This window comes from Bos javanicus, chromosome 9 (genome assembly GCF_032452875.1).
Source record: "Bos javanicus breed banteng chromosome 9, ARS-OSU_banteng_1.0, whole genome shotgun sequence".
NCBI lineage: Eukaryota > Metazoa > Chordata > Mammalia > Artiodactyla > Bovidae > Bos > Bos javanicus.
Genome location: NC_083876.1, coordinates 36246740 through 36271497, shown reverse-complemented (window position 1 = coordinate 36271497; position 24758 = coordinate 36246740). Strand labels below are relative to the sequence as shown.

General features: G+C 36.3%; 1 protein-coding gene across 15 annotated transcripts in view; it reads right to left on the bottom strand.

Moving 5' to 3' along the window:
• The window catches only part of HS3ST5 (heparan sulfate-glucosamine 3-sulfotransferase 5), a 298321-nt gene that overhangs the window by 170518 nt on the left and 103045 nt on the right, over positions 1-24758 (bottom strand). For 12 of the 15 annotated variants that reach the window (XR_009738450.1, XR_009738449.1, XR_009738448.1 and 9 more), the window contains one exon: positions 10987-11178. The gene's annotated coding sequence lies outside the window, so the exon portion shown is untranslated. Of the gene's footprint in view, positions 1-10986; positions 11179-14859; positions 14895-19974; positions 20572-20943; positions 21541-24758 lie in introns of those variants that run through there. The other 3 variants (XM_061427528.1, XM_061427529.1, XM_061427525.1) reach the window with 3 other exon arrangements.

The window sequence follows — 24758 nt, the reverse complement described above, 5'->3', positions numbered from 1 at the left end:
TCTGTCAAACTATACCCCCAATCACATTACCTTTATTCTTACTAATTAACATAATGTATGAAAAGACAGTGAAAGGCAAAGGTATGTTCAATTTCCTCAGCCCAAGAGACGAATGAAGGGACTCTTGGACCCACGGGTTTATGTAGAAGGGAAGTATGGCCCACTAATTCCCTTGGCTCTCAGAGACCAATTCATCCATGAAGTGATTAAAAATGGAAAAAAATAATGCACTTTTGGGAAAAGAATATGCAAAAAATATTGCTGCCTTCTAAACCATAAATATTCATGGGCGGGGGGGGAGAGGAAAAGAGAAATTTCCAAGGATATTACTACGGGTTTCTGACAAAATGAATTCAATCAATCAGTTATTTTCATAGTTTCTTTTTCCATTAGTAATCTGAAGTATATTAGCTTTATATTTTCTTAAACATCCTTTAAAAATTATTGTTAAAAATAAGAAACAATCTAAAATTCCTAATGCTAGAATGCCAATAATGTCATCACATTAATAAGAACCAGATGTACTTTTAAATTATAATTTTCATTAGTTTTACTGATTATAGAATACTATAATTGAACTGTGTCATGGATATTGGAACAGGTAGAAGATCCAATTTTTAGCTTGGTACTCTTATAGGATTTACAACTGTACAAAAGCAGAGGTAAAAACTGGATGAATTATTCATTTTCTTCATTCACTATCAGACAAAACCATTAAAATGCTGCTAAGTTCACAAAGTACTCATTAAGTCTTCTGGACCCTCGTTATTGACAGCTGTTTTCCATAATGATCTTCATCAATCATTTACAGTCATGTACCTAATGCTATATATCCTTTTTAATATATTTAAAATTTAAATTATGTTGGTTTTATAAATGCTATGCCTGGAAATACAGGTGAACATTCTATTCTGTGCAATGAGAAACACCAATTTTATCATTATATAAAGCCATGGTCATATCCTTCATTTCAAGCAAATTTAGAATCCATTTACAAGAACCAAATATATAGCAGTTTAAGATGTATTATAATGCTGAAACTAAAAACTGTCTTAGAAAATTAATTGATATTGCTTTAATTGTTTAATTTTTTGCATATGAAATTCCCTAGGCTTAGCAGACAGAGTTTTTCATACTTTGCTTTGTGTTTTGAATATATTGCCTCTCTGCTCTATTAAATCTACTGGCATTATTTTCCAGTGAGTTACATAATTTTCCCTTATGAGGATTCAGACAGTTCTCACATGACTCTGCATCATTTTCTAAAGACTGAACAACCCAGCGCCCAGATATTACTTAAGCTGTTTTCTAAACTCAGCACTTTACTATATATGACTGTCTCCTTCCACAATTTATTGAAAAATAATAATGTTGTATTATACTTTTGCCATATGTAGTGATTAATAGGTAAGTAATTTTGTGACTCATAAATCATTTAATATATAAAGGAAAAAAAATCTTAAAAAATCATTCTAACAAAAAAGTTACTTTTGACAGAGCTGAAGAAGTTACCAAATAACAGGCCATTTCTAGAGTCTAGGCACACTCACTAATCAGATGACTTCATGAAATTCAAAGGTATGATAAACTCCCCTTAATTTAAAGGAAGTGAAGTGAAAGTCGCTCAGTTTTGTCCAACTCTTTGTGACCCATGGACTATACAGTCCCTGGAATTCTCCAGGTCAGAATACTGGAGTGGGTATACTTCTCCTTCTCCAGGAGATCTTCCCAACCCAGGGATCGAACCCAGGTCTCCCCCATTGCAAACAGATTCTTTACCAGCTGAGCCACAAGGGAAGCCCTAATTCAAAGGAAACAGTATTTTAATAATAAGCATTGAGAAATCTGAGGTAAAGGGATTTATCAAAAAAAACTTTTGGATTGGAATTTTTAAAGAACAGATTCCTGTACTATTCTACTATTAATGGGCTTCCTAGACACACACCATCTAACCTAGACAAATCACTTACCCTCTTTGGGACACAGTTTTCACACCTGTAAAATAAAGGCAGCTGGACTAGAATTTCTGGGATCACTTCCAGATCAAACAGACTTTGATTCTATAGCTCTGGTAGTTAGTGATGTACGTGGTTATCAACATGAAAATAATTCTTAAAATGGCATTGGAAAATGAACTAAATTAGAAATGACTAATGGGTTTTTAAAAAAATATGTACTCAAATTTGGAGTTCTGTCCTTATTTTTCTGGGAATCAAGAAAGAATCTAAAGTGTCCAAAACTAGATACTTTCAAAATCCAGATTAATCCATAAATTAATACATTCTCTAACTTCAAATTTGAGTCTTCTTAAACTAATTAGGCACTGTGTGACATTACTGATGAATATGGTTATACAAATACTATAATTTAAAGTTACTCTATGAATTATAAATTATCAGAACAAAAGAAAGAAATTTAAATTTAAAGTAACATTTTATTCATTATTTGACCCTTTTGGAAATTCCACTGCATCCTCTGGAGAAACCTTGATAATTAGACTACTTATGATAAAACCAAGCTCTAAAGCTAAAAGTTAATAAACACATGCAGTTGAATACTCTGGGCACTCTAAGGTGGGTATCTTAAGTATGAATGTCAATGTATAGGAGCTTATTGGTATAAAAAAAAGTGTTAGCAATGTTCATTTGATAATGGACCCCACCCTCCAACCCACTCTAGTATTCTTGTCTGGAGAATTCCATGGACATGACTGAGCGACTAACACACACACCACCTTCCAAGTCCACATATTCTGATCTTAAGTCAACAAAAATGAACATAGGAAAACACTTGCCAGAAGAGCTGGTACAAACAGTATTGGATCTGATCCCACTCCTATTATATTATTCCCTCCTCCTTTTACCTTTAGTCTATGTTTTCTTTTTTTTGTACCTAGTCATCATCTATGAATCTACATAATTCATGTGTTATAGTTATTTTTTATAGTCTACATGTTGTAAGAGAAGGCCATATTTTGCTCACTGATGCATCTTAAGTCCTAGGATGGCCTGGCACTCACTAATTATCACCAAATATTTGTTGAATTAATGAAGAAATAGTTCGTAGTGGAATAAAATGCATCTAGGTATGGATCTTGATTTTCAGCTAAAATCACAGTGCTACACATAAAAAAACCCCATCAAGCCAATACAGCTTATAAAGTTCATGATGGACTTGGCTGGACATTTACTTCTTTTGCTATAAAAAAATCAGTCATTGAATTTGGCAGTGTTGAGCAGGCACAATGAAAATGTAGCTGTCATGGGATGGTGCACGTGTACCTTACTCGCTAAAGAAAAGCAATTAATGAAAGCAAAGTGAACTCCCTGAGTATCCGTATGAAGTCAAAAGAGCTCATGGTTGTCAAATAGTGACTCTGACACCCATCAAATCTATTTGATTTGATCCAACTTGATAAAACTGCCATCTAGAATTTTTGTATTCAAAAGATGAGGACAATATCTTAGTAACCTACATTACAATAATGTGGTGTACATAATTTACTTTGAATTTATCACAGATATGGTTATTCTAATACTAGCAGAAAAAAGATGGTATTTAAGCAATCTTTACTTTTTCAAAGTAAGGAAATTTTGAGGCATATGGTTGAAGTTGAGGCCGAGCGAGAAAGAAATTAAATTGAAGACAATGCATGCAAATTAGAAAAATTATGCCATCTAGAAAAAGATGCTACTCTAAAATATAATAGCTTATTAAATTTTTTTTTGAATATTTTCTCCTTTTGTTTTAATAGGACTGTCACATGCTGGCATACACATGGCATTTCTTTATAATGTTAGGTCAGAAAAAATAAGCTTTTTTCCCCTCATAATTTTTCATGCTCTACAAAGTTTGCCATCACAAACCACTTTGCATTTATTATAAATAGGTATTACAATAGGAAAGCAATTCAACTGTATTCCATTTCACTGTGAAGCTAAGCAGCTTTACAACATAACTAAGTTGAGTTAATGGGATATGCTTAAAGGATGTGTTAACCTGGAACTGAAGTTACCTAGTTGTTTCTACTCAACTTAGGAGTCTGGAAAATGAAGCCAGGAAACCTGCTGCGAGCAGGATAGGCAAATTATTATAATCTACATTCCTAAATTGAATGAGAATTTTTGCTCAGCAGAAACCTCTTGACTGCAAAAACTCTGAAATTATACCCTGCTGTTAAGAATACCCGTTGGGGTGGGGGGAATTCAAACATCCCACTTTTCTTCAAATCAAACAAGTATAACGTGTACATTTACACTCTTAGTGGAAGCTATCTTTCTTTTCACAAAGAGAAGCAACTTGTAACACTTTTTGTTGAAAATGAAGAAAATGGTAGATAATCAAGTACCTAATTCTTGGTTAATAATTTTAATTATCTTTGATATCAAAACTTTCTCTTGAAAATAAATTTCATATACATGTTTTGCATTATAATATAGGTGACATTCTTTCATTTTAGTCCAGCACCTAAAATATGGACTATTGATATTTCTTGGGATATTTTTAGAAGTTTGTCTGCTGAACAAACTCCTATGGTGGCCCTTGCTTAAAGTCATTATTTACTCCTAACTGTATGTCTTTATTATGTATTACACATCAGCATTCACAGAAAGCTTCTCTTATTTTTAGTTAATATCTTTCACCCTAAACATCACTTTTTCTGATATTAAGATTCTACCTCCTAATTTCTTTAGATTGTATTTGTCTAATACACCTTTTAAATTGTTTTTAGTATCATTTTAATGGACTAAACAGTTGGATATCTGTACTGGGTTGTGAAGTAAAAATCCAGTGTCAAAAAGGCTTGAAATCTACAGATATAGACAGAGAAAATATGTGATATCCTACGTATTTCATTGAAGCAAAAATCCCATTAGCCACAGTTGTTATCAAACAATTAGAAACATGCCATCAGAAAAGTACCAAACATCAGGGGAAATGGAAGTTTGAATTGAATATCCAAAGGGTAATTGTGAATGTGAACAGAAAATGTTATTTTTATAAATCTTAAAATAGTAAGTGCCAACAACTACCATAATGGTAGACTGACCATAAAGCTCTGAAAGGAGATTCCTCATGGAATTTGCAGGGTTCTGTGTAGTGCGGTGAAGTGTGACTCATCTCAATACCCAGCACCAGCAATTGCTATTGTGTGACTCTGCTACCTTCACCTTTCCATCCGCTCCCTGTTGTATTATAGTAAAAATCCAATTTATATAGCCTTCTCACTAACACATAGGGTCAGGCTCCAGGCCCTTGTTTTCTTCGTTATCCCCTCTAACCAGTTAGAGTTCAAGTTTTGGTAATTCTTCCTTCAAAAGATGTACTGCATCTATGTCTTTCTCTTTCCACTTCCCTTCTCACTGCTTGTCCAGACTACTGCTTTAACAGCCTGTCCATCCCCTTTACTCTATCTCACCTATCCTTTCACATTCAAATTTTTGAATAACTTTGTTTTGTTGTATCCTGGTATCTGTATCCTGGTTCTGCACTGTGATCCAGTCTGAAAATATTTTGTTAAAAAAAAAATCCATGTATTTCTTTCCATTTATTGATATGAAAGATATGACAACCTATTTTGTCATAATATTTTCAAGCTTCTATTACAGATTTTAAAGTCTTAAAAGGCTTTCATTTTATGATGTTTTCTTTGCTTAGTATATGCATGTAACTTCTTAAGAATACTTGTTAGAGTACACATTTTCCTCTAATTTATAACTATAGAAAAAGTAGCATTTCTCCTCTCATTCTTTGCCACCTAAAGTTGAGCATTAAAATGACTTTTCTTAAAATCTTTTTTCTAGCTTATATTTTTATGACTTGATTTGTCAGCTTTAAATAGTATCTACTGATTCATATAGCAAATAAAGCAGTCAACTAACTTTATGCACCAATTTCTTTCTGCTGTGTCCTTATAATTTTGTCAGTTACTTTAGTTCTATATGATGTTATAGTTTTATGCTCTATTTTGTGTCACCCTAAACTCCATATTTGTTTTAGAATTAAATGCATTCCATGCTCACAAGCAGTCCTTTTGCAGCAGTATCTGTGGTCATCTCTTGGTTTGATGGAGTTTGTCCTCTCATAGTTGCTTCAAGAAGGGCTCAACAATATTTGCTGAATTCTACTATGTCCAGAATATGTGCCTCTAACTTTTACACCTTGAAGCCAGTTTGGCAGGTCATCAAATCCTTGGTACCCCTTTTCTTTTCCTGTAATGATGGTGAGTGAATTCATTATCTCCCAAGGCACCCTATTTCATTGTTGGATATCTCAATTGTTACTAGGTGGGTTTCATTTTGTTGTTAAGTTTTGCCAAAATTGATTTCTTTGTAAATTTCTAACAGAGTAACCTATAACTTATTCTACATAGACTCTCCCAATATCTCTCTTTTCCAGAATAAAAGTAACAAGTCATTGTAGGAAAGTTCTCCAGAGCACCTTTGAGTAGACCTAATAATCCGTTTACTCACTTAGCTCAAGTTATTGCCTTTTCCTCGCCTTCTCTGTGCCTTCCTCATCATGCTTCTGCTCAGTCACTTAGTCGTGTCCAGCTCTTTGCAACCTCATGGGCTGTAACCCTCCAGGCCCCTCTGTCCATGGGATTTTCCAGGCAAGAATACTGGAGTGGGTTGCCATTTCCTCCTCCGTGGTTCTTCCTGACTGAGGGATTGAACTCGTTGTCTCCTGTGTGTCCTGCCTTGGCAGACAGCTTCTTTATCACTGACCCACCTAGGAAGCTGCATCTTCCCCATAACACTCTTTTAAAGCAAGTCAGACTTATTTTAGAGTGACTACTGGGATCATCTGGTACAAAGGCATCATTTTAGGAAGAAAAAACAGGCCCAAGGAGAGATAAAGAGATTTTCCCAAGGTCACTCCACTACCAGGAAACTGAGTCTGACTTTGAATCCTAGTGATCCCCAAGCAAACATGCTTTCCACTTCATGAGTCTTTCAAAAATACAATGATAAGTTTTCATGTGTGTGGTGAGAACATTTAAGATATCTCCTTTTACTTAGGTGAGGTGATGAATGTGCTAACTAACCTTATCATGGTAATCATGGTATCATGGTAATTGCATTATATAAAAGTATCAAGTCATCACACTGTATATCTTAAGCTTACACAATGTTATATGTCAATTACATTTCCATAAAGCTGGAAAAATACAATGATCGAAAGTATTTCATAAGAAATGAAATGATAATTACAAGCAGACATTAGGTAATTTCCCTTATGTGGCAGGACATATTTCATTTCTTATTCCAACTATGCATGAAATGATACAATATACCAAATAGAATAGCTGTATTGGAGAATTTAGAGTAGGTTTGCTGTTCATTTACATAAATTTTCACTTTCATTTTCTGTTTCTTGAACCTGACAAACTTCAGATAAATGCAGATTTCATTTTCCTACTGTAAACTCTCTAAACCATCATTTTGAAATCAAATTACACAGCTTATGCTTAAAACATAAGGGCCAGATTCTATCTTCAAATATACCACCCACTCTCTAACAGCAGAATTTGGGCCTAAAAACCCATTAACAAATATTGTCATTAAACTAAAGAGCTAATTACTTTGGATTCAAACAGAATGAACAAAATGATAGGCCAACCGCAGCTGGTAGTAATAATGGTAAGACTAACCGTATGTTACACTGGAGATTTAAAGAACAAAGACATATTAACACTAATGTAACCAAATATATAAAATTATCTTCCGAATGGAGCAAGCTATTATAGTTAGAAAATTCTTGAAAACAAATTGGAATTACATGATGTAGAAATAAAGACTATTTTAAGAAATTAATGTCATAATTCAAAAATTTTACTGTTTAGTGAGGAGATAAACTTGAGAAAATTATCTTCTGCAATATTCCACAAATTAAGAATTACATCTAAAATTCATTTTGACCTAATTGGAAGTAAATATTCTCATATTCAAATCAGCTTAATACTACAAGATGCAAGCACCTTGCTTAAAGGCTATTTTAGATAACCATTAGCAGGGCTATCTTACAGTTCTGTGAAAGTGAACTTCCCAGATAACTAAATACTCTCTCAGCCCTTAAAAATATGCTAAAATTACTGTAGTATGATATACTTAAAAAAAGTTTTATAAATCCTGAGGAGCAATAAAAATCAACCATAATTTCATCAACTGATCATAACCATGAATAATATTATGATGTAGATCATTTCAATTTTCTTCCTATGCATTGTAGTTTTTCTTAATAAAAATGAGAATCACATCAGAACATGGTTTATAATTTGTTGTTTCCATTACAATATATTATGAGTATTTTGCCACATGAATAACTTTACTTTTGTTACATAAATTTAAATGATCTTCCAATTTCTTAAACTGAGAATAATAAACACATTTTAATTATCCTGGACATCTCACAAATATCATTATTACACTGTTTCATAATAACACTAATACTTCCCAGAGATTCTTATATATTTGAATCTCCTTTCTCCTATATTGAATGGTCCCAGATAGCTCTACTGTTCTAAAGCTCAATGCTTCTTTCAGTTCTTTTTCCCTCTCAATATCAGACTTCTAGATACAGATAGGCCAGCCTGAAATAAACCTAAATTTGCTACTTTCATTTCTAGATTAATGTCATGGTAGATTATCTACTGACAACTAAAATAATTCATGATTTCAAGTTGAATTATATTTATAAGTACCCAGGTACTTTCTTTGCTTCTTCAAACTTCATTTTCTCATGCAAGACATAAATATTGCAAAATACTTGGCTAGTTTCTCCTTGTTAATAAGTCATACCTGACCAGACTGATGTTTACTGTTCTTTTGTATTAAGCTTTTTATCAGTAAGTTTGGCAGTACATGAAGGGACTAGGCTACAAGATTTCAATGCTCCATTTTTGCTCTAAAACTTTATGCTTCTATAAAGTTTCTATAACTTACTCTTTTATTGTATATTTTACTTCACAAGAATGGAGGTTGGTTGTTTCACTGCTGCTGCTGCTAAGTCGCTTCAGTCGTGTCCGACTCTGTGCGACCCCATAGACGGCAGCCCACCGGGCAGGTTCCCTAAAACTACATTGTAAGTTTTCTTTATGGAGCCACAATTTAAGATAAATACACCAATGATAATAAATGTGGCTCATTCGAAGACATAATTCCATTCTTTCTCCACAAAAGGGTCCAAGAGTAGTTTCTATTTTTTTGAAACAGAAGTATTATAGAAGATCTACACTAAAAACTTGATGAAATCTTATTTGGAGACTCTGTTGACCTTAAACTTAGGTACTACATATTTAAGAATTTTTATTATCTTGTTTACTACAAATTTTAGAACTTTATCATCAGATGGCAATCTTATTGAGGACAGTTCTGACAGCAAATGTGCATGAAAATTCATCGTTAAAACAATTCTGCAAATCTCTTGTTTTAGTTACTTTATTACTTAATTTCATTTTATTATTAAAAATGTTTATTGAAGTATAGTTAATTTACAATGTTGTGCCAGTTTTTGGTGTGTGGCAAGGTGATTCAGTTTTATATATATATTTTAAACTTTTATGCTGCTTCATTTTATGCATATGACTATACTAATTTTCTTTGTGTAATATTAATAAATAACATGCTTAGCTAACTTGAGTTATAGGGGCACACTTTTTTTGATTAAAGGTCTATTCTTGCCTTTTGATATTTTATGGACAAGAAAATCTATACAATATGAATAAGTTCATACAAAGACTAACAGAAAATGGCAATAAGCCTGAAATTCAATGGATTTTGATTAAAAACTTCATTCTTCACTATAAAAATAACATACTGAATCTGTAAAAAATCATCACAATTTAAGGTCTGAATATGTCCATACCAATCACTTCTTTTACTGAAATAAAAAGCAAATCTTTTATAAACTTAAAATTGCAAATAATAAAGATAAAGTTGCTAAATGAAATACAGAAACAAAAATAAAATAAAGTGATATTCAACAAACATACATGTAACCTGTTATAAATACAGCACATAATTTTTAAGGTTTAAGCTGCAGAGGAAAAAAAGAGTAGCTAAAGGCATATTACACAGATCTGTTCTTTTGAATTCTAAGGCTGAGTTTTCAAAATGACAAACCCTCACAAAAAGAAAAGAAAGAAATATTTAGCCAGCCTCAGCAGTAGTTCATTATTATCATCTAGATATTTCTTAGAATTAGATTCATAGACATCTGAATAAACCAAAACATTATGTGGAACACAGAAACAGCTGAAGAGAGCAATGACAGGACTGTCGCTCTAAAAGAGAGATAGGGACATCTGGGAATTAGCACATCATACGAAATTTAAAAAAAAAAGAATATTAGAAAGGATTAATAATTCAATTTGGGGGGGTCAAAAAAGGAATACTAATTTAGCACTAATTTAAAGTATGCTTTCCTTATTTACTCTGTGACTGTAGGAAACAAGCCACATAAAATCCCTTCTAATGTAGTTTGAAAATTAGAAGTACATTATTTTAAATGCTAATTTCTCTGTTTCTTAAAGGTCTAAGCCCTATCTTCATCAGGATCATCTGAGGGTGAGTAGCTGTAAAAACTGCTAATTGATGGACCATAGTGAATCTCTCTGTTGAAATATGCCCAGGAATCAGCATTTTATAAACCTCCTTCTTCCCTCATTTAACTCTTAAGCATATTAAAATTTGAGAACCACTGTATGCCATGCTTTTTTGTGTGAAACTGATTTCAGATATCAAGATAACCACTGTGCCACGCTTGTATTTATATTTATATGATGTATAAAACTTTTAAACTTTGTATTTTATTCCCCCCCTTTTTTTTTTTGCTGTAGAACTCACTACACATAGCTAGCTATTTTTCCTTATATTCAACTATTTCTTTTACTTTTGTATATTTTTAAAAAATAGATTTAATTTTCACTTTCTGATGTAATTAAGAGTTACATAAGAATGTGAGTTACTTCCAAAGTTCTCTTACCTTCAAATCCTTATGCTTATTTGGTAAGTTCTGAACATATACGATGAAAATTTTCAAGAAGAATATGTGCAGTGGATCCTCTGTTTAATTTCCGAGTGTATCAAGGCTGGCCAAGGAGACTCCTGAAGTGGGTACCAGAAATGCCATTGAGAAGGGAAGACAACGCTGAAGCCTCTGGGTTCCTGATTACCTCTGAACAGAATAGAAAAACAAGTAGTCGGTCACCTGAAATTCATAGAGAATCTGCTATGGAGAAGGTTATTTTCAGTAAACTAGCAGTGTTACTAAATTTAAACTTGGCCTGGGTTTGCTGCTCCCTGATTTAGCACAGTTGTCATTTAAAATTTCATGTCATTGTGAAGTCAGAATTGCATGATGCTCTTGCCTGCAGAGGATTCTGGTTGAATTCATACTGCTTTAATTGACTATTTTTCTAAACATTGCATCAAGTGATATAATTACTAATTTTATTTTTGATATGCAGGTGCTACATTTTGGTGCTGAATTTCTTTCTAAGTCAAGGTTGATGAGGCTTTTTAAAAATATATTCTTATGCAAGACTCTATCACACCTCATAAAAGATAAGACATGATATATTCACTAAATCCCTATGGAATCATTTAGTACTTTTGCTATATTTTACTACACATAGATAATGGTTCCCAAGATAATTAGACATAAATAAAAATAATATCCTTTGTAGTCAATATATGTTGCCTACTTAGGGAAGCCAAAATTCTAGCTTCTTTAGTGCGTGAGTTAAACAGATGTTAGCAGTAGCTAATGGGAAAAGAGAATGAAAGATCCATTTTCAAAACTGGAAATTAATCATGCAGATATTGTCCCAACGGGTAGAGAAGGCATCATGTATGGAGAAATACAAAGTCAAATACAAAATAAGAGTGTAATACATATGTAAGCACAGAGCACACTGTAGAATGATGGGTTTTCATGGTAGAACTTACAGTTTGGTCACCCAAAAAACATTCCCAACTTTCTTGCTATGATTCACAAAATAGAGAACAAAAAATCAAATATTCTTTCTGGTCTCCCTTACTGCTAAGAGTGGTCATGTGACCCTGTTCTGGCCCATGAACTATAAGAAGTACACTGGGAAAGAAATCCAGGCAAGCAATTTGCTTTATTGATAAACAGAAAGATTTCTGTTCCTCTGCTCTTTACCACACAGTTGCCAGCCTTGAATGAGGCTACAATACTTGGAGGCAGAGCAGGCTTCTTGTCACCATGATATAAAACATACGGAAAGTCCAGAGAAATGCAAAGATATCAGCCTTCTTACTGACAAGTAACAGGTCACGACCAACACTACTAACTTCTTCCTTTGAAACTGTATTTGTTTAAACCACTGGGTGTTCTGTTGCTTGCTAACACTTTTTGTAAGTTGACAAAATGCTAAAAAAAAATTTGCTAAGCAGTCATGTAATCTGTAAGTTCTCATTCAGTGGAGTGAAGGGGAGGTTTCATTCTGAGTTTGGAACTTGCCTTCTTTTGACTTCTAGGAAAGTTGTGCGTGTGGGGAGTAATAGGTCACAAGGGATGCTAATTAGAATAGGTGCTCCTGCCGGTGCACTGGGATGATCAAGGGATGGGATGGGGAGGGAGGTGGGAGGGGGGTTCAGGATGGGGAACACATGTACACCCATGGCAGATTCATGTCAATGTATGGCAAAACCACTACAATATTGTAAAGTAATTAGCCTCCAATTAAAATAAATAAATTTATTTTTAAAAAAAAGAAAAAAAAAAAAGAAAAGCCTAGCTCAGAGCTAAGACTAGAAGTAAAGGGTCAAAGAAAAGATTCCATTTTTGCCTCAGTGCCAAAGTTATCACCTTATTTGAAATCTCAGTGGAAGATTTTGATGTTCCACTGTAAAGTTTATTCTTACTATCTTGCTAAGTCCTATGGATTCTTCATCTGAAATACTGTCATATCCATTACTTCATTACTGTCGTCCTTTCATCAACATATTTACTCAATCACAGTTTGGTTTTCACTTTCTCTCTCCTAAAGTATTGCTGTAGGCTCTTTTAACAGATTTCTTTTTTTGTTTTTGTTTTTTTTAAACATTGCCATATGTACCATAGTTGTCTCAAGACTTAATTTTTTGAAATAATTTCATTGGATCTTGCTTCAGTTCAAAATACAAGAACTCTTTTTGGTATGTTAAATTAAGAATAAGGTCTTTAACTTGGAATTTAAGACTTCTTATAATGTAACACCTAGATTTCCTATCCCCCTTTCCTAATACTTTGAGTAGTTTAGTGAGAGGATTTATCTTCACTCCAGAGGTATACCTGGACTAGTTAAAAATAATCTGTGTATCTCAACCTCTACCAACAATGTTAGGGATAAGCATACAATCTTAATAGTTCAATGATCTCCATTCTGGGGTTTTCATTGTCTTATTATGCAAAAACAAACAAGACTTTTTCTTGCTGGACATGAGCATATGAACATATAGCATCTAGAACTACTAGCAATCATCTTGGGATCATCAGAGGAGAACTTGACAGAACTTAAGTCAACACCAAAAAAAAAAAAAACAAAACTGGAAAAAAAAAGGATCTGAGCTCTGATCTTGGGGTATCACCCATGGACAGACCACTGCTTGCAGGTAGAATACCCTGAAACTTTCAGTTATGTGTGAATTTATAGGTTCCAATTTTTTTTTGGATTAAGCCAGTTTGGGTTGGTATTTATCTTGTAACCAAAATCTTTACAATCTATTTATTTATATTTTTATTTTGTTCCTGCCATTTCATTCATTTCTCTCTCTTTATCTATATTCTACCTCTTTTCATGATCCAGCCCTCTTTCCCATGAAATGTTGCCAGAGTTTTCTAATTCATAGTGAGAGAATCCTAATCTAAATCACTTTATTTTCCATTGTATATTTTGATAAGAGAGCTCATCAAAATATATAATGCCTTCATTTGATGAAGACTTTCAAATCTTTAGCTTAACATTTTCTTCTATTGCCAGACTTTTATTTCTAACTGAATATTTGACATCTCAACCTAAACGTCTTGTAGGCTCCTCAAACTGAATTTTTCCATAACTAGATTCATAAAAACTTCCTCTCAAATACACGTTTCTTCCAGTGTTTTCTATTTTTGTAAACAGCACCATAAGCCATCAATTAAGCCAAAAAGCATGGCTTTCAACCTTTAAACAAGGAATCAGAGTAGATTTAATTCTTGTTTTCCCCCTAGTTTCTGATTATCATATCCTTTTGATTTTATTTCTTAGTGATTTTTTCAAACTCTATCTATTTTGTTTCCTTTTTCTATCTTCCTCTTTCCTTTTTAGGCTTCCCTGGTGGCTCAGCTGGTAAAGAATCCGCCTGCAATGAGGGAGACCAGGGTTCAGTCTCTGGGTTAGGAAGATCCCCTGGAGAAGGGAAAGCCTACCCACTCTAGTATTCTGGCCTGGAGAATTCCATGGACTATTCCATGGGGTTGCAAAGAGTCAGACACGACTAAGAATTTAGGACTTCGTTATAGCTCAAATGGTAAAGAATCTGCCTGCAATGCAGGAGACCTGCATTCGATCCCTGGGTCAGGAAGATCCCCTGGAGAAGGAAATAATAACCCTTTCCTTTTCTCCTCTACAACCCGCCCCCCCCCACCCCACTTCTAAGACCGCATCTATAGCCTGGAATAGGGCATGCCTTTTTTCTGTCTCTCATCTTCTATTTTTAAATTCTCCACTAAATTCTCCGCATGGTGTTTGGGTGGTTTAAACAAAACAAAACAAAACATACACACAACCAGTCATGTTAAATGTCAACCCTCCATTTAAAAGCCTTCAATGCCTTCTCGCTTTTCTTAGGACAAACAAAAAGGACTTACATCACTCAGTATATCACTTCTGTATCCTCATCTCCCTAGAGGAAAGCAACCATTTTTGTTCATAATTATCCTCATTTTTAAAATACCCTCATTTAGCAGAGTGCCTAGCACATCCTGGAGAAGGAAATGGCAACCCACTCCAGTGTTCTTGCCTGGAGAATCCCAGGGACGGGGGAGCCTGGTGGGCTGCCGTCTATGGGGTCGCACAGAGTCGGACACGACTGAAGCGACTTAGCAGCTAGCACATCCTCGGAACTCAATAAACAGTTGTTGAATGAATGTTCTTGCAATAACTCTTGAACCATGAACCACTTATGTTATTATTTTTTCCTGTATATGTTATTATTTGAATTACTTATAAGTAAACTGAAGGCAAAGAAATGCCTTATTTCTTTGTACTATACAGAAGAAGAGATCGTAACTTAGTAGCGGTTCAGAGTCATTCAATTGTATTGATACTGATATTTCTTCTACTATGATTCCCTCTTGAAAGGATAAGATTAAAAATGGACAAGGGAATATATTATTATCCTGTCAAAAATGGAAGTAAAAAAGAAGAAACTTGTTTCTGGATCCCAATTCTATACACTCTGTATAGATTAATTACAAAGGAACTGTTTTTCTGCATGACACAGAAAACCTTCAGATTAGTCCTGAATAATGTGAACAAACACTCAAACATGATGTTTTATACTTTCACTGTTATGGTCTCAAATATTTTATATTTATCTTTAGAAATCTTTTACCTTTGAAAAATATAAGCAAAAACTTCAATAATTTTTAACAGATAATTAACAGCTAAAGTCTTTTTTGAGCCAAGACTGTTACTTTGGAAAATAGTTATCCCAAGTACAAATTAATTCCTAGTTATTGGATATTTACCTGAAAGGGGCAAAAAAGAACTGCAGAGATTCTAAGGTAAGGATGAAATTGTAGCCTATGTTGTATACTGATATTACCTAAATGAGAGAGTTCTTAGAGTAATCTAAACTAAGAACACACACTGGAGTCTAAAGGTAAGAAACAGTGGGGCTGCAAGTGTTTAATTAAACAAGAGGACGCAGGTACATGTTTCTCAAAGACTTCTGACTGTGTAGCTGTGGCCAGATAATGCTTTCTACATTGAAAAATGGTAGACAGAAGTGAGAGGAACCAGAAGAGAAGAGGGCAGGAAATAAGGGTAGATAATGCAAATTTTGTTGCATGAATAAAATTCTTGAGCAAGCTTAAACTTCTGCTTCTTAAAAACTAGTTGGAATCTGCCTAAGGCATATTTATACAAGAGGTAATTGCCTTTGGGCTTCTATAGGTTTGTTGTTCAGTTATAAATATTTTCAAGTTTTCTCAGAGTTATTGACTATGTTAGGGAGTCTAAATTTTTTTTTTTAAAGGGAAGGAAAAAGTCAAAAAAGAAATCCTCTTGCACAAATTGCATTTTAAGCATGAATACAAATAATTGTTTTAAAAATCAGAGAGCAGGCTATTTTACAATTTTTACCCAAGATATTAAAAGATATTTTAAGAAACTAGTGATTCATGATTTAATATTCAACTGCTTTTCAAGGAAAATTCTACCAAGATAAAGTCATGATTTCTTTCCTCCGGTAACTTAAACACCAAATGATAGGCTGAAGTGGAACTGTTTATTTTGCTTCTCTTTATATAAATAAAAAATAAGCAGAACTGCATGAAGAAAGGACCTTACACTCTGCATCTTTATACATGCTTCTTTTCTGTGTAATGGAAAAAGTGATTTTCAAGTATATGATACTTCTCTGGCTAAACTTTTCTGTTTTGTTAACTTCTGTTTCTAATGGCAACATGGGGTTAGTCCTTTGCATGAAAACTGACATATGTTCCATAATTATAGTACAAAACCTTTTGTATTTCTTTAAAAGTTGATTCCTTTAAGAGCATGAAATTGCCAATGGATGTCATAGCTATCTCTAACGCAAGTAATAACATTTTAGAAAACACATGGAGTAAAGAGTTTATGAGAGCTAAAAAAGAATATAGGCTTGCCTATTTATATATATTTTATGTAGGTTTTTCTCTCAATATTACATTGAAATATAAAAAGTTTTGTTAATCTACCTCAGGCTCTAAGATGTAGAGTACCATATAGTAGTACCTACTGCTGCTGCTGCTGCTAAGTCATTTCAATCGTGTCCGACCCTGTGCGATCCCATAGACGGCAGCCCACCAGGCTCCCCCATCCCTGGGATTCTCTAGGCAAGAGTACTGGAGTGGGTTGCCATTTCCTTCTCCAATGCATGAAAGTGAAAAGTGAAAGTGAAGTCGCTCAGTTGTGTCCAACTCTAGCCACCCCATGGACTGCAGCCTACCAGGCTCCTCCGTTCATGGGATTTTCCAGGCAAGACAGTACCTACTAGTAAAGAGTAAAATTCTCACTTGTAATTTTGAAAACTTCCTAAGGAAATGAGGGAAATAATACCATATGATGAGAATTTAGTAAAAGTTACTTATGACTTATGATTATCCCTAGATGACTGACCTTCTGTGATTATCTCAATAAAAGAGTGACAGGGAGTTTGGGAACTCCCAATATTCCACTAAGGGGAAATAATGTCATTACCAGGAGGCAGGACTGGGAAGTGACTGAAGAAGCTAAAACTGTATCGTAACAGGGAGAGAATGGGTAGAGAGAGCAGCAGTTAAAGTTTTATTCTCTCTTTTTAAGAGGATCCATCTCCCACAAAATAATCTTTACACAGAACCCTAGGGTTCTGTATCACCACTAGCTTTGAGAATACCCACTCCAGTGGTCTTGCTTGGAGAATCCCAGGGACGGGGGCAGCCTGGTGGCTGTCGTCTGTGGGGTTGCACAGAGTTGGACATGACTGAAGTGACTTAGCAGCAGCAGCAGCTTTGAGAATGAAGAAGAAAAAATCTAGGAATCACAGGCTGCCAGTGTAGATCAAGATCTTTTGTTCTCCTGGAAACTGGAAGTCACATCTTCAGAAGATTCCTCACACTTCCCTTTGTTCTACTTGGCACATCCCTCACAAACTCCATTTATTCATCAGCTCCCCCAGGGACTGCTAAAGGACAGCAACATTCTGGACACAGTAGTGGAGTGGTTCTCCATTCGTGAACTGTTCACCTCATGCAGGTGCTTCAGTTCCTTGTGATTCTGACCAGAATGAGACCTCCTGCTTGAGTCAAATTCTTACACTGGTAATACAGAGACTCATACTCTGAGCAGTGGTAAATTCCATCAGGGCAGTGGTGACCTTCGTTATGGATCTCCATCTGGCCAGCTCCTTCTAATACACTGATCTTTCTTTACTCTGTGGTTCTGACATGGGCATTTCTGCAGGCTTTTAATAAAAACAATCATTAAAACACCTGTTATTCATGAATTTCTCTAGTCTGTACACTATGGACACAGTTCGTACACAATTTGCATAAGGTAACAACCATGTGCAGGCATAGATACAGTTCAATTATCTAATTAGGTAAATAAGTCTTTAGTGGAGACTTGTAATAGGCTGAAAAAACTATGTGATTGTATATAGTTCTGCTCATAAATCATAGAATATATTTAGGTGTTTTAAAATTTTCAATGTTTATTCTTTACTCAACTACTTTAAACTGGGTTTATTTGTTTTTGATTAATGAGAGTTGAAGAAACTATGCCTTCAATATTCTGCCCATCTAGAATGTCTGGCTTACAGTGGATGCTTAATGCACGATGATGATCACTACACACAAAATTTTGCATCAGTGCAAAACAGAAAAATGTTTCTAGCCTTTATCTACTATCGTTTTCATTTACTTCTGGCAGTGGCAAGACAGAAGATTTGCATTACTTCTGAGCATAGGCATGATGCATTTAGATATGCGTTTCCGTCCCAGCACAAGATAAAATATATGCCATGTGACAATTGGTACTGCAATTTTATGCTGAATTGAAATATTTTAGACTTTGATGAGTTCAACAGATATACACACACAGAAAAGATAGATGTCAAAAGCACAGGAAAATGTTTAACTATCTGGATCTTCAACACTGCAAACTGGGCCCATGTTTTATCAGTGCTGTTTTCTCAGAATGTTTCTCAGGAAGTGAGTTACACCTACTCTTATATGTATGATGACTTTAAAAATGGGTCTACACATGCTAAAGTGATTGAAGATATCTTTTTGACTTATATGAAATGAAAGTTATAAATATGGTTCAAAAACTCTTCACAACAATCAAAGACTAACTTATTTTTGATAGAAGCCAAGGAAGCCAACAGTACCAAGAAATGTAGGAAATTCATGTGTTAATCCAGCATGGTGGGGTTTTGCCCTCATGCCCATCATGCATTGGAGAAAGAAATGGCAACCCACTCCAGTGTTCTCTGTCCCTTGGAGAATCCCAGGGACGGGGGAGCCTGGTGGACTGCCATCTTTGGGGTCGCACAGAGTCGGACACAACTGAAGTGACTTAGCAGCAGCAGCAGCAGCCATTTGATAGAAAAATTTGAGAAGCATGATTTCTTCTGCTAGTTTTGTTACTGAGCCCAAGCTCACTCTGCTCACTGCACCACAGGCCAATAAACTGGGAAATGAATTGTTGGGGCAAGGAATAAAGACTTTAATCAGCTGGCAGACTGAGAAGATAGCTGACTAGCATCTCAAAAAGCCATCTCCCAGAAATAGACACAAAGACACAGAGAACAAATGTATAGACACCAGTGGAGCAAAGATGGGTAGCAGGATGAATTGGGAGATTGGGACTGACATATATACACTATTGATACTATGTATAAAGCAGACAACTAATGAGAACCTCCTGTATAGCTCAGAAAATCCCATTCAGTGCTCTGTGGAGACCTAAATGGGAAGGAAATGCAAAAAAGAAGGCGTAGATGTATAAATACAGCTGATTCACTTTGCTGTACAACAGAAACTAACACGACTTGGTAAAGCAACTGTGTGCTGTGCTAAAGTCCCTTAAGTCAGTCAGACTCTCTGCAACACCATGGACTGTAAACGCCAGGCTCCTCTGTCCATGGGATTCTCCCTGCAAGAATACTGGAGTGGGTTGCCGTGCCCTTCTCCAGATCATCTTCCCAACCCAGGGATGGAACCCGTGTCTCTTACCTCTTTTGCATTGGCAGGTGGAGCTTTACCATTAGTGCCATCTGTAAAGCAACTATAATCAAATAAAGATTAATTTTAAAAAATCATCCTTCAGTCTGAATTCAGGCTCCTTTTAATACAAAGGAAGGGGAGAGAGAGGAGAGGGCCCTGCTATGATGACAACAAATGGCTGAGCAGGACTGCTAATGCCCTGCGTGCAGTGCTCAGTCAGGTCCAACTCCTTGCAACCCCATGGACTGTATTTCCTCTCTCCATGGGATTTCTCAGGCAAGAATACTGGAGTGGGTAGCGGTTTCCTTCTCCAGGGATCTTCCTGACCCAGAGATCGAACCTGCATCTCCTGTGCCTCCAGCATCTCTCACACTGGCAGGCAGATTCTTTACCACTGAGTCCCTGGGAAGGCCAGGACTGCTAATGGTTGCTCCGTAACCTTGCAACCTTGCTTACTAAGTCACTAGCTTGGTGGACGGACACCCCTCCCCTACCCGCTGATGCCGAGCAATAGATGAGCAGGCAATGCTATTTGAGCACTGCTGCTGCTAAGTCACTTCAGTCGTGTCCGACTCTGCGCGACCCCATAGACGGCAGCCCACCAGGCTCCCCGTCCCTGGGATTCTCCAGGCAAGAACACTGGAGTGGGTTGCCATTTCCTTCTCCAATGCATGAAGGTGAAAAGTGAAAGTGAAGTAGCTCAGTTCTGTCCGACTTTGAGCAATCCCATGGACTGCAGCCTACTGGGCTCCTCCGTCCATGGGATTTTCCAGGCAAGAACACTGGAGTGGGTTGCCGTTTCCTTCTCCAATGCATGCAAGTGAAAAATGAAAGTGAAGTCGCTCAGTCGTGTCCGATGCTTAGCGACCCCGTGGACTGCAGCCCTCTAGGCTACTCCATCCATGGGATTTTCCAGGCAAGAGTACTGGAGTGGGGGTGCCATTGCCTTCTCCATTTGAGCATTACAGTTGCTCTAACCTTGTTCACTGTCACTTGCTTGGCGGAGGGGCCTATTACGATGCTGACCAATGGCTGAGCGGGATTGCTAACAGTCGCTAGTAGACAGTTGCTCACTAATGGTTGCTCCCTTGCGGGAGGGGCCTGGTCACTTGCTAACAGCTGTGTGCCTGTTAGGCCCCTGTTATGATTTTATCAGGGGAAAGTTCAAATGAGTCAAGACTAACAAAAGATATTAGTACTACATTGTTATTAAATTGCTCTGGATTGGTGCTAGGTAAATTGATTTCTAATCCAGGCTCTGAAAGGTCTGAAATATTATATTTCATTTCTTTCTGACATTTTTATTTTGTCTATCCAAATGAAAAGAACTGGACTAAAGGAATTGTTTGAAAACCGTGGCTGCACTTTAGAGTATGCAGGGTTTAAGAAAATACCCATCCCCAGGTTCTTTCTGTTAGCAAAGATGTTGGTTCAATTGGTCTGGGGAAGATGGAGCCTCAGGAGATCTCCAGGTGATTGTAATACTCAACCTGAACTGAGAATCAATGACAACATGTCCTCTGAACACTAAGTGCCTAAAAGTCTATGATTCCTAAATTTCTGGGAAAAGTTCCTTTCTCTCTCCCTCCTCCCTGCCACCCACACCCCCCTGCCCCACACACACAGCCAAAGTTTGTCCATTAATCTGGACTCCCATTTCTGGTCACTAGAGAGGTTTAGATTTTCCACTAACAAATGAAAACTGTTGTACCCTGCATGCAAGTCAGATGAAGTATTAATTCACATGAAAGGCAGGAAGAAGGAAGGGAAGCAGCGAAACCAAATGTAAGTGCTGTCAGCATAGAAGCTAAGAGCAACAGTGTACTGCTTATCAATATTTAATAAAAGTGTTGCTAATAAAGGTGCTTCTTTACATAGAGAATTTTAGAATTATAAGTTTTAAACAATTCTACTTTCAACATATCTTAACTTTAAAACGATAATTCTGATAGTGGGAACACCATAGAAATGTTGAGAGTTTGTCTAATGAAAGGAGACAAATCTTTTTCAGTGAAGATGCTTGATGATTATAGTGAAATTCTCCCACATCCTAAATATAGACCTATGTTTATCCAATGACTCGAACTTTCCTAGTAAAATGTTAATGGGTTTTGCTTTGCTAAAGTAAGATTCAGACTATCTCTGAACTTAATCTTAAAATTGAAACAAATAGGGTTTCCTTAGGAGAGAGGGATATAGCATAAGTTATAAGCATATTTTAAGAAAAATATATAAGCATATTATAAGAAAAAAAGAGAAGCAAAAAGCAAAGGAGAAAAGGAAAGATATAAGCATCTGAACGCAGAGTTTCAAAGAATAGCAAGAAGAGATAAGAAAGCCTTCCTCAGTGATCAATGCAAAGAAATAGAGGAAAACAACACAATGGGAAAGACTAGAGATCTCTTCAAGAAAATTAGAGACACCAAGGGGACATTTCATGGAAAGATGGGCTCGATAAAGGACAGAAATGATATGGACCTAACAGAAGCAGAAGATATTAAGAAGAGGTGGCAAGAATACACAGAACTGTACAAAAAAGATCTTCACGACCCAGATAATCACGATGGTGTGATCACTGACCTAGAGCCAGACATCCTGGAATGTGAAGTCAAGTGGGCCTTAGAAAACATCACTACGAACAAAGCTAGTGGAGGTGATGGAATTCCAGTTGAACTCTTTCAAATCCTGAAAGATGATGCTGTGAAAGTGCTGCACTCAACATGCCAGCAAATTTGGAAAACTCAGCAGTGGCTACAGGACTGGAAAATGTCAGTTTTCATTCCAATCCCAAAGAAAGGCAATCCCAAAGAATGCTCAAACTACTGCACAATTGCACTCATCTCACATGTTAGTAAAGTAATGCTCAAAATTCTCCAAGCCAGGCTTCAGCAATACGTGAACCATGAACTTCCTGATGTTTAAGCTGGTTTTAGAAAAGGCAGAGGAACCAGAGATCAAATTGCAAACATCCACTGGATCATGGAAAAAGCAAGAGAGTTTCAGAAAAACATCTATTTCTGCTTTATTGACTATAAAGCCTTTGACTGTGTGGATCACAATCAACTGTGGAAAATTCTGAAAGAGATGGGAATACCAGACCACCTGACCTGCCTCTTGAGAAATCTGTATGCAGGTCAGGAAGCAACAGTTAGAACTGGACTTGGAACAATAGACTGGTTCCAAATAGAAAAAGGAGTATGTCAAGGCTGTATATTATCACCCTGCTTATTTAACTTCTATGCAGAGTACATCATGAGAAACGCTGGACTGGAAGAAACACAAGCCGGAATCAAGATTGCCGGGAGAAATATCAATAACCTCAGATATGCAGATGACACCACTCTTATGGCAGAAAGTGAAGAGGAACTAAAAAGCCTCTTGATGAAAGTGAAAGTGGAGAGTGAAAAAGTTGGATTAAAGCTCAACATTCAGAAAACGAAGATCATGGCATCCAGTCCTATCACTTCATGGGAAATAGATGGGGAAACAGTGTCAGACTTTATTTTTTGGGGCTCCAAAATCACTGCAGATGGTGACTGCAGCCATGAAATTAAAAGATGCTTACTCCTTGGAAGGAAAGTTATGACCAATCTAGCATTTCAAAAGCAGAGACATTACTTTGCCAACAAAGGTCCGTCTAGTAAAGGCTATGGTTCTTCCTGTGGTCATGTATGGATGTGAGAGTTGGACTGTGAAGAAGGCTGAGCGCCGAAGAATTGATGCTTTTGAACTGTGGTGTTGGAGAAGACTCTTGAGAGTCCCTTGGACTGCAAGGAGATCCAACCAGTCCGTTGTGAAGGAGATCAGCCCTGGGATTTCTTTGGAAGGAATGATGCTAAAGCTGAAACTCCAGTACTTTGGCCACCTCATGTGAAGAGTTGACTCATTGGAAAAGACTCTGATGCTGGGAGGGATTGGGGGCAGGAGGAGACGACAGAGGATGAGATGGCTGGATGGAATCACTGACTTGATGGACGTGAGTCTGAGTGAACTCTGGGAGTTGGTGATGGACAGGGAGGCCTGGCGTGCTGTGATTCATGGGGTTGCGAAGAGTCGGACACAACTGAGCTACTGAACTGAACTGATAAGCATGTTAAGGTTAGACCTCCATCACCATTCTTTTACTTCTCTGTTCAGGCCACACATAGAGACTTAAGTCACGGTCTGAAAATAGGAGTTGAGAACTATGGCCCTATTTTGCCACTTATATTTAGGCCTGGCCTCTCTTTCTGCAGTTTGTGGGACTCCTCCTAGTCCTTGAGATATGACAGCAGAGACAGAGTGCTAATGGCTGTATCCAAAAGGCTGTCCAATTCATAGATCCTTCTTTCTGCTTGAAGGGACTTACTTCCAGAAAAAGGGAAACCCACAGTCACTAAAATTTCTTAATGTTAAATAGATAACATTCATTCACTTGTTCGTCTAATAAAGATTTATAGTATGCCTTCTTTGTTTTAAGCCATGGGGGTATAATGATTCTTAGGTAATTTGCAAGGACACAATTTACTCACTGACTTCAGCTTAAACTGTTTTAATTCAGTTCTCATGTTATTGCTTGACTCTCCAATTTATTTTTAATCTCCATCTGAAAATATCTTAATAAAAGGAAATGACTCAAAGTATTTTAGTATTAGAAGCAAGAATGTCAAGTGTGTGTATATGTGTATGTGTGTGTGTGTTGAAGGAGGGAGAGCAGAAAGGAGATATTTGGTGGATATCCACTGGTGCTAGAAAATATTATTTGCAATGACTGAAATGATCTTTTGACACTAAACACAAGACCAATGTTGCTG